The following is a 16,595-nucleotide window of genomic DNA, read 5'->3' on the forward strand; positions in this document are numbered from 1 at the left end:
TAAGGTACAACTTCCTTGATTCAGTATTTAGAGCTAGAAGTCAACTTTTGCTTTCCCCTTTTCAAAGCTGGTGTCTTGTTTTATTCTTTTTTCTGCTTTCCTCAAAGGAATGAAGAAAGTAGCATGAAGCATGTGGTTTTCATTGTCTATTGCATCATGATAACCAATTTTCCATCTTTCTAATCCAAGGGCTCAGAAGCCCTTCAACCCTGACAAAGGAGAGAAGATTTGGCCAATCCAACTAAGATTTACAAGTCAGGAATCCTTCCTTCCCTTCATCCTGGAGTCAAGGCACATGTTTCAGCAAATAGAGCCCTTCTTCTGCCTTTGTTCTGGTAATGTCAATGAACTTCAAGCAGATCCTGGTCAAGTAGGAATAAGGAAAGGAATGGGAATATTACTGAGCATAGATGAAGTTTAGATAAAGCTAAGTAATCATTCCTTTCACAGGAAGATTAAGCAACGACGAACCATAATTCATCAATTCCATGGCACACAGAAAGATGGAGAAAAGCAGATTAATTTTCTATATCATATTAGTCAGCAATAGACACATTGCAGAGAGCATGGGACTTGCTGGGAAGTGAAAAATCAATCTTGCTAAAATATAGCAGGATTCTCTCCAGTAGAACTCCTTTCTCTCTGTAAAAAAAAACATATTTTTATTTTTTATTTTTGTGTTCTTGGTCTGTATGCTCAGATGTTGGAGATCCAACATCCCTGAAGGCTATGAAGAAACTTGCATTCACCCTCAAAAATCCAGATTCTGTTCAGCATAGTATAGTTATCTTCCAATACTTGAAGGGTTGTCACAGGAAAGAGGGAGTCAATTTATTCTCCAAAGCACCTGAGGGCAGGACAAGAAGTGATAGGTGGAAGTTCTCAACCCAGCCTGGAAATAAGGAGGGATTTCCTGATAGTTTGAATAATTAGTCAATTATTCAGTTGGGATTTGAACTAAAGACCCCTAAGGTCCCTTCCAGCCTGATGATTCTATGTTTCTATATTAGAAATTCTATTTTATTAGATAGAAATAGTAGCAGAGAATTATTATATAGCATACAGATTGGTAGCAGAGGATGGTTACATAGTCATACAGATGAAGATAAATTGTACACTGCAGTCACCATGAGCTTTGCTGCTTAACGGTTTCAACTGTCACAGAAAACCCTCCTCAGAACATAAGGAATGATAGATCAGGCCTGTCAAACTGGAGGCCCATGGGCCGGATGCGTCACACACAAGCCACAGCTACCACGGCTCCACAAAGGCAAAAAATGTCACGATACGTCACATGACGCAATCAAGTTTGACATCTGTGCTATAGATTATAAACATAGATGCAAACTAAATGCTGCCATCTACTGGCTGAATAATTCTGCAGTTGTTGCAATCCAAATTACATTCTAACATGTATTTCAACATTCTAGAATAAGATGCTTTATCTTTATCTTTATCTTCATCTTTATTTCTTATCCAAGGGAGCCAGCATTGTCCAAAGATGCTTTCATAGTCATGTGGCCAGCACAACTATATGCCAAGGTGTACAGAATATGGCTATCTTCCTACTAAAGTGCTATCTATCTATCTATCTATCTATCTATCTATCTATTCGCATGCTTTCGAACTGCTAGGTTGGCAGGAGCTGAGGCAAGTAATAGGAGCTCGCTCCATCGCGCGGCACTCAGGTCTTGAACCCAGGCTGTCAACTTTCCAGCTGACAATCAGCATCCTTAACAACTGAGCCATCGCACTCCCCTTTTTAAATGTAATTTTATTTTTCAAAAAAAATTAAAAGGTACTCAAAAACAAATACAAACTAATATAAAGTAATAAAAACTTAAGAGAAAGAAAGTAAAAAAATCAAAGAGAAAGGGGGGGAAAAGGAAAACGGAAAAGAAAAAAGATATAAAGAAGTGACTTCCAACCTTCTTTACAGCTATTGTTAAGTATAAAGTTATCTCTTACCCTATGTTTACAACATAATTCTCTTCTTTCTATAATATATCCTGTCTAATCATCCAAACCACACACATTCATTTCTTTTTCTATTTTACACAAAAATCCATAAGGGGCTTCCAACCAGCTCAATTTAGCCATCTCAGCAAATTCTATCATCTTCACCAACCACTCCTCCAATGAAAGTGTTGCTGAATCTTTCCATCTTTGTGCATGCAATAATCTTGCTGCAATTATCACATGCATAAACAAAGCTATTACTAAACACATTTCCCCGAGGCCTGCACGTGTGCAAGTAATGAAATAAGTTAGCAGGTGAATGCATTCATTTTAATAGTGAATGCAGTTGTTACAATCTAGACTTCTGTGGATTACAGACAGCTTCATCCTGCCTTGTGGCACAGCATCCCTCTGGAGATCCAGATGGCTCCAGAAGTATTAGCCTTTTAGCTTTTTGTAAAAACCTGGCCAGTCCCCAGGCATTTGGGCAGCGAAGTTAAGTAAGCTCTGCTGTCCAATGTTCTTATTGTAAACTGGAACAGGGTTTTTTTTTTACAATCTCGGACATTTGTTATTTGAATTATTGTTCCCATTGCTTTGGTTTTAATTCTTCCATACCACCTGACTCTTACTGTGAGATCAGAGGAGTGGGGAGTCATGGAAATATATACATACCACAAATAAATCCTTCTCATGCATCCAACATCTATAGATAGTGGAGCAGAAGGAACAATAAAGTGAAAGGGAACAGAAATACAGAGGATGCTGACAGTGATAACTCATTAACAGCTCTGAAGCGGCAATAAAGTGCCTGTGGTCTATTCACAAACTGGTTCATGACAGCTATATGCCATGTGCAGCTGCCGTAAACAAAGCACGTTTTATGGTTGGAATCAGAAGAAAGGGAACTGAAAATAAAATTGAAAATACATTAAACTATACAGTGCATTATTCTAGTCACCCCAGCTTAAAATTATTGGCATTATTGGGCCAGAACAGGTAGAGAAAATTGCAAGCCAGCTGATATTGGGCTAAAAGGATTACTTTGGATTGAAGGAAAATAAAGGTAAATGCAAGAGAGGCACACTATATATTGAGAAGAGAATTGAGAAATTCATGAAGAATTTGGCAATCAGTGGGGAAGAGGGAGATGACTATAGGAGGGCAAATGATGTCTATATCTTTAAAGAGGGACAATGAAACTTCAGGAAACTCTCATATCAGTTAATTTAGAATAGAATAAAAGAGTTGGAAGGGACCTTGTAGGTCATCTAGTCCAACCCCCTGCTTAAGCAGGAGACCTGTACCATTCCTGACAGATGACTATCCAGTCTCTTCTTGAAAGCTTCCAGTGATGAATCTCCCACGACTTCTGAAGGCAAGGTGTTCCACTGGTTGACTATCAGAAAATTTCTCCTTATTTGTAGCTTGAATCTTTCCTTGATCAGTTTCCATCCATTATTCCTTGTCTGGCCTTCAGATGCTTTGGAAAATAGGTTGACTCCCTCCTCTCTGTGACAGCCCCTCAAATATTGACACACTGCTATCATGTCTCCCCCGGTCCTTCTCTTCACTAGACTAGCCATGCCCAGTTCCTTTGAGATGAATGCCTCAGGGAATTCTCAAGCCAACCATGAAAATTTGATCTAGAAGTTCCTGTAACTAAAAAATCAGCATGGACAGCAACTTTACCTGAGAAATGTAATCTTATTTTAAAATTTTGAATAATTTAATACATTGCAGAACTATGGACGTAATATAGTTTTATCTTAGCAAATAAAATAGCATTTGAAGTACATCATAACTTTTTTTATTAGGAACCTAGTAAAATGTAAGCAGGATACCATGAGAATTACCGTATTTTTCAGAGTATAAGATACACCTTTTTTTCCCCTAAAAGAGGGTGAAAATTTGGGTGCATCTTATACACTGAATGTAGCCCTGCCCAGTGTCTCAAACAGAGGTTTCAGAGGTTGAAAAAAGCCTCTTAAAGGGAGGTTTCAGAGGCTGAAAAAAAAGCAAGGTGCAGAGTTCACAACCAACGAACCTATTGCTAAAGTTCACCTCTGGGAACAGCTGATTGGGGGTATTCCGCGAGGCCATTCACCAGCCAATCAGCTTTTTTCTTATTTTTCTCCCCAAAAACTAAGGGGCATCTTATACTCCGGTGTGTTTTATAATCCGAAAAATACAGTAAGAGGATGCATTATTGACCTCAACTCACATTTAAAGAATGTTCATAAACAGTTATTCAATAAATGGAAAGAGGTATGAAGTATCAAACCGCAAAGTATGACTCTGGGTCTTTTAGCTTTAATGCTTTTATTAATGATTTAGAAGAAATGGAGGGGGTGGTTATCAAATTTGCAGATGACACAAAATTCAATGGAGTATCTAATACCTAAAATGACAAATACAAATATTAAAATTTTGTCCACAGGATATTGCTTTGGGGTACAATTAATTGAATAAAATACAAAAGTTTTTTCCCTAGGAAACAAAAAAACAGGTGCACAACTAAAGAACAGGGGTTGGTAATAGAATTTATGAAAAAGACTTGAAATAGTAATTGATTGGAAACTAAATTTGAGCCAACAGTGTGAAGCAACTATTATAAAAGACAATGTAATGTCTGGCTGTATTAACAGAAATGTAATTTCCAAATCATGGGAAGTAATACTTTCACTTTATTCTCATTCAGTTTTGAATACTGTGTCCAGGTATAGGCATTATACTTCTGAAAGTTTCAGAGAACAGATAGCAAAGATGATCAAGGATCTCAAAACAGTTTAACAGAATACAAAATAATAGAGTTGGAAGGGACCTTGGAGGTCTTCTAGACCTACCCCCTGCTCAAGCAGGAAACCCTATACCATTTCAGACAAAGTGTTGTCCATTCTCTTCTTAAAAACCTCCACTGTTGGAGCACCCACAACTTCTGGAGGCAAGTTGTTTCAGTTCAGTTTTGTCTTGAGGAGAAATATTGGGATCAGTATTGCGGTAAGGAATATGGTATTACTTTCCAATCTATGGAAAACATTTGGACGCATATCTTGAAAAATGCTGAAGACCTCTTCTCCAAGGTTCCAGAGTGCAGGACACAAAATAATGGATTTCAACTATAGGAAGGCTAACTGAATATTAAAAAACACTTCCTAACAGAGAACAGTTTGACAGTAAAAACTGTTGAATCATGGAATTGGTAGATTTCTCTTCCTTTCAGATGTTCAGGCAACCATCTTTCTGGGATGCTTTGATTTGCATTTCTACACTGAGCAGGGAGTTGGACTTGTTCATTCTACACAGCCCTCCTAACTCTAGTAATTCTTCAGTAATTCTACTCCTGGTTGTTGATCATGACCTTCTGAATCACAGGCAGCAAAAGTTCGATTTGACATACTAGGGAGCAACAGTAGATCATCACCTGGTATCCATGCTTGTGAGCTTCCTAACCACATCCAGTTCACTATTGTCTGACCCAGAAAGCTGAGCTAGATGGATCCTGGCAAGCTTTTGGCCTTCTTATTCAAGCCACAGAATATAACAGCCAAGCCAGGTCAATCAATTTCTCCATCATTTCAGAATTGTTTATCCACAAACTGCTTCCACACTACTAGGAAATGTTTAAATGATCCATGAACATTGCCTTGGACTATAGGTAAGGTATAAATGCCATTTTAAGAATAATAAATGACATGGCACAGTTGCTTTTCTCCCAGAGCATCAGTGGAAAAAAAGTCATTACTTTAATAGAAAAGGCCCCAAGGCTTTGCAGTGCACATTCTGTCACACAGTGAGACAGCACACGTGGCTGAGTGGGTCACCCAGCACAGACAAAATTGCCATGTGCTTGAGAGATGTCCAAATGACATGTTGGGAATGGGAAAAATGCAAATGTTATGTGTTTTCTCCACAAGTTGATTTTCTTTCTTTTTTAAAGTGCTCTTGAGTATTCAGAAAGTTGCTGAATGTTGGAGAGAGCCAAAGTATTTTCTTAAACTAAGTAAAAAAGATAATGAGCTTTAATTCCTAATGATAGCACGTAATAGTTTTAATGCAGCACTGATCCAACTTAAAGAAAGCAAAAGACACAGCTAATAATAGACAAATGCACTCTTATATACAAAACACAAATGGGATTCCATGCTCTAAGAGAAAAACAAACAAACAAAGAAATTCTTCATAAATAAAACCCTATAAACTCTGGTTTTATAATAAAGACAACATAAAATTGATCCATTACATGCAAACATTCTAAGATTAAAAGCTGCAGGAAGCAAATGAATCAGATGTTCTCTCTGTGTGTGTCTCATTCTCTCCCGTCTTGATTTTCCGTACTGTAGAATCTAAAAAAGAAATGGCTCCTTCCAGTTGACAATGAGTTACATGAAGATATGACTGTGGAGTCCATTCCTGTCAATCCCTAATCCATTGGACACCATCTGCCACCTTTTTCTACCCCCTCCCCCACACACACACACCATGGTTGTGCAATTAATGCTAAACAGACTGCCAAAAGTCTGAGCATATCTGGTAAAGGTAAAGGTTCCCTCACACATATGTGCTAGTCATTCCCGACTCTAGAGGGCGGTGCTCATCTCTGTTTCAAAGCTGAAGAGCCAGTGGTATCCGAAGACATCTCTGTGGTCATGTGGCCGGCATGACTAAACACCAAAGGTGCATGGAACACTTTTACCTTCCCACCAAAGGTGGTTCCTATTTTTCTACTTGCATTTTTACGTGCTTTCGAACTGCTTGGTTGGCAGGACAAGTAATGGGAGCAGGTACAAGGATTCAAATATATAATGTGTATTTTGACTGTTAGCTTTGTAATTTTTTAACATCTATTTCGTTTAGATCTTGCCATTCAACTCTTGCTGATTTGGTGCTCAGTAAACAGTTGGAATCATTGTGAAACATACAAGTGATTCCTATGCTATGCACCCATAAGAACCTAACTCAGGGATCGGCAACCTTAAACACTCAAAGAGCTACAAAGGTCCTAACCGGAAGCCCCCCATTCAATTCTGGAGCTGACCAGAAGTCCGGTTCCCCACCATAGAATCTCCTCCTAGTGCAGTGTCCTTTTTCCTCTACTTGTCCTAACCAAAAGCCCTATCAATTGTGGAGCCAACCAGAAAACCCGTCCCTTGCCATAGAGTCTCTTCCTGGGATGCCATGCTTTCCTCCCCTTAACTGGAAGCTCCTCTCAAATTGTGGTGCCGACCAGTGACAGGGAGCCACAGCAGAGGGATGAAAGAGCCACATGCGGCTCCAGAGCTGCGGGTTGCTGATCCCTGACCTAACTACTCATGGATTAAAAGAGCCACAGTGGTTTGAATGAATTCCACTGCCAGGAGTTCGATCCTGACAGACTCAAGGTTGACTCAGGCTTCCATTCTTCCAAGGTCTTTAAAATAAGGACCCAGATTATTGGGGGCAATATGCTGATTCTGTAAACCGCTTAGAGAGAATTGTAAAGCACTGTGAAGCAGTATATAAGTCTAAGTGCTATTGCTATTGCTGGCTATTGCACCTTCAAACACATTTTAAAGGTGAGTCCATGTAATGCAGACACTGCTATAATCAAAGTAGGATATAACCAAGAAGGGTAACTGAGCAAATCTGCTCCTCCCTACAGGCCTCACCTGCTAATCCAGTGACATCTGAGGATCAAGGAAAAAGAGACTGAAGCATTAGAGAGGATAAAGAAGGCAATTCCACAAGGAAGAGCAGGTAAACCCACAGGCTTGAGAGCTAAAGACCTCAAAGTTCTTTTCTCACTCCACTTCTGCCCTCCTTTCTTATCGTCTTTATAGATCCTCTTGCCACCATTTCCATCTTCCTGGAAATGCCAGCATCTCAGTTGCTGGAAGACTTAATTTCTTTTTCCTCCCAAATTTTTCATTGGTTTATTAAAATATAAAATACAAAGAAAAATAAAATAGAGGGAAAGTAGGGGAGGAAAAAGGGAAGAGTAAAATATATAAGGGAAAAAGAAATAAAAGATTGACTTCCAACTCTTTTAAGCGCAGTAGAATAGGATGATAACATACAGCCTCAACTTTTTACTTTTACATAATACATACTAACCATTTTTAGCAACAAACCTATCTAAATCCAAATTCAAAGTTTAATTTTTTTCCCCACCTCAACACAGAATCCAAAAGTGGTTTTCAGGGGACAGTTTGTATGTATGGTGGATTTGTGAGAAAGCTAAGAAATGTTGGATATGATTTCACACAATGATGCAAAGAATTCTAAAGATTAATATTTCAAAAAACAAGAATTCTTTTCATTGGAACTTATGAATAATGAATTAGAAAAGACCTAGGATAAACTGTTATAGCTATATAACTGCAGAAAATGACAATGACGGAAGAATAATGAAATCAGTTCAGTGGAGGAATGGATTGTGAAAATATCAGAATTCACAGAAATGACAAAACAACAAGAACTTTTTTTTTTTTGAAAGATTGGAAAGCTAAACGTGTGCTGAAAGAAGGAAGAAATAAAATGATTTATGGAAGATTAAGAAAGATGTGACTTAAATAATGGGCTGAAGGGATTTGTATGACATCTAAGAAGACAATGGAACAATATATTTGTAATTATTTGTTAAAAAGATCAGAAATAAAATATATATTTCTTAACTTTAATTTCTTTTTTGTTTTTTGCATTTTCTTGGTTTTTTTAATTTATCTTTTATTTGCATATGTATGTGTATATCCATTTCCTCCTTGATTAATAAGTACCTAACTGGGGGATTGGGCTAAATGACCTCTAAACTCCCATTTCTATGATTCTCTGGGTAATACACATGCACACACATGCAGATGCACATACAAACGCACACAATGTAAGCATGGAATACATGACCTGAATTTGAAGGCTCATGTAGTGAGGAATAATCTTGTCCTCAACAGTACATTTTTTTCCTGGTGAAAATAACTCCAGCTGCTTATATTTATCTTTCCATGTTATCTTTTCTCCCATAAGGAAAGAGCATGTGCGCTAGGGGACATATTTCAGCAGAGATGAAAGCATTGGCAATGAACATTTTGCTCTCAAGAAAGGTGGGGAGAAAGAAAGACTGCATGCAACCTAGCATCACATGTGGTTTGTTCTTTATACTGTAACCCTAACATGGATCATAAATCCTCCAAAAGCTTGAGCATTCAAATCAAACACTCTGGCTAAATCTGTTTGCTGAACCATAAGGAAGAACCACATGTTGGGATAATGTGCTGGAGGTTTTGTTTTGTTTTGTTTATTTGTTGTTTATCTATCCATATGCAGATGTGTTTAGTAGAATACTTCTGAATTTATTTTAAGTTAGTTGTCAACGAGAGGGGAAGAGAAGACCATAGAACATCTTACAAAAGGCAGCAGATGCAATTATTTAATTACTGGGTTTTTTAATGCTTGGGGAGGACGCTAAAGAGAAGCTAAAAGGTGGAAATGTATCAAGACAGTATAGTTTTGGTATCTATAATCCTACATGGACCATCTTTCCCAAATTGACTGCTGTTTAGATGGATTGAACTATAAGGTCTATTACCTCACTGGTGTTACAGAGAAAGAGACTTACACAAAGGGCAACAGATTGAAGAAAATCAATGTAGATTAATCAATGATGCACTTGTATCAATGATGCAATTGTAGTTTTCCGAAAGTTGCTAAACTAGACTAAAATTTCCAACATTTTTCTCCCTTCACCGTGAAGACTGAGGCTGCTGGAAGATTCAGTTCAGCAACATCTGAATGGCCACAAACTCTCCATCTGTGGAGATTAAAGAAAGGTTATCATTGCAAATAGTTGGATGAAGCAGTAGAAGTTAACAACAGAAAAGCAAACAGCTAAGACATTCAGTTCGTTGAAATAGAAGTATAGTTATTTATGTTAGAGTTATTTGCTCTGTCAACTTAGAGTTGGAATGAGGCAGGAGAGATCAAACATCTTATTGTTTATGTGGGATGGTGTGATTTTATAGCAGTAATTTGGCATGGATTGGGAGATTTCTCCCTGAATAGAATAATATAAGACAGCAAACTAAGGATTACTCTAGCCATTGCCTGCTAAAAACTATGTCAGCAACAGGATGCAATTAGTGGATCTGAATTCAGGTTTTGCTTCTCTTCCCATTGGCTGCAAACCATGGACCTTCCAACCTTGTGCAGGGTCCCTTCTTAGGTCAATCACTATTGATCCTCTCCTAGTCCATAACACACAACCCACAATGCATATTCCAGTGATTAGCTGTTTTGGGTAGCCTATTATCATCATTACTGTAATAGCTGTTTTGGCCCCTGCTGGAAAATATTTGTCCAACTGGCAAGGATTCTGATGACTGTTTAATTTCTGATAGTGCCCTGCAGCAAGGCGCTATCCAGAAATATTTGCCCAATCTGCAGTCCAGTGATATAAGCTTCAACTCCCAATAATTCCCCAATAATCATAGGAATTGCTAAACATCCTAGATATTGAAATCAAAATATCTGGAGTAGGTCTAGATTAGGGAAGCCTGAGCTAGGATCTAGATATTGAAAATGAGGATCTCTAACCATTTGGTATCCATATGAATGTTGCTGCTGTTGGTATCATCATTGTTAGGAGACTACAGATATGGACAAGACAATTTGAGGATATGCATTTTACCAAAATCTGTCTTGAACCAGGTCTGGCGCTCGTATCAAAAGAAAAAAAAGATACCAAAATATTAAATATTCTATACAAGTAGTTCTTGACTTATAACCATTCATTTAGTGGCCATTCAAAATTACAATGGCACTAAAAAAAAGTGACTAATGACCACTTTTCACCTTTACAATAATTGCAGCATCCTCATGGTCACATGATCAAAATTCAGAAGCTTGGCAACTGACTAATGACAATTGCAGTATCCTGGGGTCATGTGATCACCTTTTGTGACCTTTTGGCAAGCAAAGTCAATGGGGAAGCCAGATACACTTAACAACCATGTTACTCAGGGGTGGGCTGCTGGGGGTTCGCAGGGGTTCAGGAGAACCTCTAGCTAAGATTCTGTGCAGTTCGGAGAACCCCCAAATCCCACTCCTGGCTGGCCCCGTCCACCCTGAGAAGTCCCCAGGTGGTCTGTTTTGGATGCAGATAAGTGCAGGGTGCGCGTGGAAGCTCAGGGAGGGCGAAAAATGGGCCTACCAGAAATTTGGGAAGGCCAGAAATGGGCCCATTTGCAGCCTCCAGAGCCTGAGGAGGGTAAAAATGCCCCCCCCCCAGCCATGGTGCAGGGGGATGACTAGGCCACATCCACCATGGCCACACCCACTCAGCAACCAGGCAGAGAACCCCTTGCTAACATTTTTGAAGCCCACCCCTGATGTTACTAACTTAACAACTACAGTTATTCACTTATGGCAAGAACCATGTTAAGTTAGTACCATGTTACATGACAATTGCAGTATCCTGGAGTCATGTGATCACCTTTTGTGACCTTTTGGCAAGCAAAGTCAATGGGAAAGCCAGATACACTTAACAACATGGTTACTAACTTAACAACTATGATTATGGGAGCGACACGGCGCACCCATGTAACACCTCTCCTGCGTGAGCTGCACTGGCTCCCGGTGGTCTTCCGGGTGCGATTCAAGGTGCTGGTTAAAGCGCTCCATGGCTTAGGACCTGGGTACCTACAAGATCGCCTTCTGCCACCGATAGCTTCCCACCGGCCAATACGCTCCCACAGAGAGGGACTTCTCAGGGCACCGTCGGTCAAACAATGTTGACTGGCGACCCCCAGGGGGAGAGCCTTCTCTGTGGGGGCACCTGCCCTCTGAAATGAATTGCCCCCGGAGGTACGTATGATCCCCGACCTACGTACCTTCCACCGTGCCTTAAGACTTTACTGTTCCAACAGGCTGGGCTGGCTTAAATAATGAATTTTAAGGGGTGTTTAGTTTTCTAGTTTTTTAATATAAGGGCCAAATTATTTAATATGTTTTAAAACTGTTTTTAAATTTTATGGATATATGTTGTTTTATTATGGCTGTGCACCGCCCTGAGTCCCTCCGGAGAAGGGTGGTATAAAAATTTAAATAATAAATAAATAATAAATAAATAAACTGATTTATGGCAAAAAAATGACCATAAAAAACTCACTTAACAATTATCTGGCTTAGCAACAGAAGCAAATTGGACTCAATTGTGATCGTAAATAAAAGATGAGTGAAAGTGTTTTGTAGAAGTTTCTAAGTAAAAATCGTTGCATAATACTGAGTTCAAGAACTCTACTAGACTATCTATGTCCTTGGACTGTCACTTTCCATTTATCTTATGATGATGTAAGAAGTTCATTGATGTGGCTAATATACATTTCCCCCCATAGGTTGTTTTCAAAATGCTCCTTCATGCATGGGTAGAGAAAGGTTCAACAGTCACTTCAAGAGTTGCATATTAACATGTCTGAAACAATCCAGCTCCCAATTCTATTAGAAATGAATGCTGCAATCATCTTTGCAAGCAAGAAGGAGGTTGAGTTTAGTAAGAATGTACTTCAGAATCTAATTGACAGAAATAATTGGCAATACAGGGTAGGCAGTTATTGCCACAATAAAGCAAACAGAGCTTAGAGGCAAATAGGAACAAGAGATAGAGAATGGCCCAGCAAGAAAAAAAAATTGCCTGGAAAAATTATTGCTTGTTTGCAGCAAATGTTAAGCAGTCCCGGAGATTGTGTCCAGACTTCATTCAAATATTATCCTTTTGAATAACCAATCAGTTGCATTTTTTGATTTTAAAAAAGCACACTTTAATCAAAGTATTCTTTAACCTTCACAAGGGTTGTAAATTTAAAGGGCTTCTAAGCATAGGTAAGATTAAATCCTACTTTCAGATGCAAGCTGAATGGAGGATAGCCACAATATGATTCAAACTCAGCATGTATAAGGGCAGAATAAAGAAACAATCTACTTCACAAAACACTGTGACTGTGATGCATTATTCATTTACATCTCTATATAAAGTAGATATGAAATAATAAGCAAGAACATCAATAATCAACTTGGTTTCTGTGGACATCCATATGTTTATAAATGCCACCCATTAGATCTCCATTAACATAAACCTAGATTCCTTGCCAAAGCAGACTATATTGATATATTTGTTTGTCTGCTTATTCTCTTAGGTTAAATAAATCTAAATGCCTTGGGATTCCTTTGGAAGGACAACCTCTCTAATTTGCCTTCTAGGAAATTAATGTTCTACAACTCATTATGCCTACCATGGCAACTATTTTGTAAGAACACAATTTTGATGGCCCTCTGGACTGCAGATGTGCCCATTAGTCTAAGCACTTTGCTTTTTCATCCCACACAATATTAGCATCCTCTAAATTTCAGTTCCCATTAAATTTATGTGGGGAAATCTTAATATCGCTGAGAGCAGAATCAGTTTTCTCTCTTCTGGTCTCTAGTTTGCACTACACACATAGATCTCTCTCATGTCTTCCTTTCATTTATGGTCCCTAGCGTGGCATAGGTGGAAAACAAAGAATGAGCCCAACTAAGCATGGGGTACAGCCTTTCTTTTACCACCTTTCTCCTATCTCCAAAGAGCCAGATGGCAGCTCTGTCTAGACAGTTTCTCAACTTTGGCAACTTGTATATTTGTGGACTTCAACTCATAACTAGCTGAAGAATTCTGAGAATTGAAATCCACATATTTTCAAGTTGGCAAAGTTGAGAAACAGTGATCTAAGATATCCAATTCCCTTCCAAATAAGGAGGGACTACGGAAACAGTTACAGGGCCACTATGAAGACTATTCTATGCATCTGTCAGATAAAATCCCTCAGCTTGTTTGGAACTGAATTCTAACTATACAGATCCTACAGAGTTGCCTCGCAGATTCACAGCTCATGCTTGAAGAGCAGATAGCAGCCAAGGATAGTTGGGTTTTGTAAAGGTTTATCTCAAGCCACAATTGTGTTCATTTCTTGACTGGAGCCCCTGTTTACAGTAATTCATGCTTCGGTCAACTCCCTCTTCTATTTGATTAATGTCCTATGTAGGTCTGCCCTTGAAACTTCAGCTTATCCAGAATGAAGTAGTGTGAGCATAAGGGAAAATATGATAAATATATTTTTAAAGACTGAAAGCCTTATTTAACTTTTTGCTTAAAGAAGAAAGGCTGAACTGATAATTCTGGATTTATAAAGAGATAAAGAGGGAGGTGTCTTGGCAACGTTTCGACGAAGTCTCATTCGTCATCTTCAGGCTGGTGTTCTCAGCTTCGTGCTTCTAGGAGCAATGTGTGTGATCGCAGCTGTTTCTTCCTTTTAACTGCCAGTGGGGGTGTGAACTGATTGGGTGGGAGCTTGGCTGTGTTCTGATTGGGTGGAGGTGTGTTCTGATTGGTTGGGGGTTTGGCTGTGCTCTGATTGGATGGGGGGTTGGCTGTGCTCTGATTGGATAGGTGTGTGTTCTGTTTAGGTGGGGGCTTGGTTGTGCTCGGGTTAGTCTGAGTAGCAGGGGGATTTGAGCTGGTGAGCTGTGTTGCTGTTGTTTGGCTTCGTGTTCGTGGCCGTGCCATCTCTTCATGTTGGGTGTCAGTCTGCTTCATGTATGGATTGGAGGGGTTTAAAGTGGCTAATGATGCAGCTGTGGTCTGGCTTCTGGTCCATGGTCATGCCTGATCATCAGTGTGGGTTTGAGTCTGCTTTCTGCGTGGATGTGTGGTGGTTACATCCTGTGTGGCTCTCGTGAATGTGTCTCTGGTGTCATTCTTTGTGTTAGGGACTTGTTTGCCAATAAGGGCGGGTTTCCAAATGACTGGCAGGTGGGAGGTATCATCTCGTTTATTCATGCTGTGTGGACGTTTTTCTATCTCGATGGCTTCTCTGATTATTCTGTTGTTAAAGTGTTCAGTTTTGGCGATAGTTCTGGTCTTTTTAAAGTCAATATCATGTCCTGTGGCTTTGAGGTGTTGGACCAGGGAAGAAGTTGGTTCCTCTTTTCTAACTGAGTTTTTGTGTTCTTCAATGCGTACACTTATTCTTCTGTTGGTTTGTCCGATTTATGTGGTGGGGCAGGCGGTGCAAGGGATTTCACATACTCCTTTATTTTCTAACTCAATTTTGTCTTTGGGGTTTCTTAGGATGGTGGATATTTTTCGGTTTGTGCAGAATGCTGTCTTGATGTTGTGTTTGTGGAGGATCTTGCTGATTCTGTCTGTGGTGCCTTTTATATATGGGAGGAGGGCTTTGCCGTTTTCTTGTTCTCTGTCTTGGATTTTAGTGGGGGTTTCTTTTTGGATTAGGTTGGTGATCTTATTTCTTTGGAATCCATTGGATGTTAGTACGTTAGTGAGAGTGTGTAGTTCGGTTTTTAGGTGTTGTTCGTCAGCTAAGCGTTTTGTTCTGGAGATGAGTATCTTGGCTATGGAGTTGATCTGTGCTGGGTGGTGGTGTGAGAGTGCGTGCAGATAGCGGTTTGTGTGTGTTTTCTTCTGGTAGATGGTGTGTCCTAGGGAGCCATTGGAATTTTTGAAGACTAAGACCTCCAGGAAGGGAAGTTGGTTGTTTGCTTCTGTTTCCATGGTGAACTGTATTTTGGGGTGTAGGCTGTTGGGGTGTGTGAGGAAGTTGTCCAGTTTTTCTTTCCCATGTGGCCAGATTACGAAGGTATCGTCTATGTATCTGAGCCAGAGTTTGGGTTTGTGATCAGATTTTTCTAGAGCTTGGGTTTCAAAGTGTTCCATGTAGAGGTTAGCAATGACAGGTGAGAGGGGTGATCCCATGGGTGCTCCTTCTATTTGTTTGTATTTTTGTCCATTATAGATGAACTATGTGTTGGATAGGCAGTGGTTGGTCAGATCTAGAATGTGCTTGGGGGGGGTTATATTTGTTTTGGATAGCTGTCAAGGCTTCTTTGATTGGCACTTGGGTGAAGAGGGATATGACATTGAAGCTCACGAGTAGGTCACTGGGCTGTAAGTTTTGTTTCTTTATTATCTCTATGAACTGGAATGAGTTTTTTACATGTGAGTTGATGGATTCTGCATAGGGCTGTAGTTGTTTGGCAAGAAACCATTCTAAGAAACCCCAAAGACAAAATTGAGTTAGAAAATCAAGGAGTATATGAAATCCCTTGCACCGCCTGCCCCACCACATACATCGGACAAACCAACAGAAGAATAAGTGTACGCATTGAAGAACACAAAAACTCAGTTAGAAAAGAGGAACCAACTTCTTCCCTGGTCCAACACCTCAAAGCCACAGGACATGATATTGACTTTAAAAAGACCAGAACTATTGCCAAAACTGAACACTTTAACAACAGAATAATCAGAGAAGCCATCAAGATAGAAAAACGTCCACACAGCATGAATAAACGAGATGATACCTCCCACCTGCCAGTCATTTGGAAACCCGCCCTTATTGGCAAACAAGTCCCTAACACAAAGAATGACACCAGAGACACACTCACGAGAGCCACACAGGATGTAACCACCACACATCCACGCAGAAAGCAGACTCAAACCCACATTGATGATCAGGCATGACCATGGACCAGAAGCCAGACCACAGCTGCATCATTAGCCACTTTAAACCCCTCCAATCCATACATGCAGCAGACTGACACCCAACATGAAGAGATGG

This window comes from Pituophis catenifer, unplaced genomic scaffold, assembly GCF_029215685.1.
Source record: "Pituophis catenifer annectens isolate HBS135680 unplaced genomic scaffold, rPitCat1.0.hap2 SCAF_2, whole genome shotgun sequence".
Taxonomy (NCBI): domain Eukaryota; kingdom Metazoa; phylum Chordata; class Lepidosauria; order Squamata; family Colubridae; genus Pituophis; species Pituophis catenifer.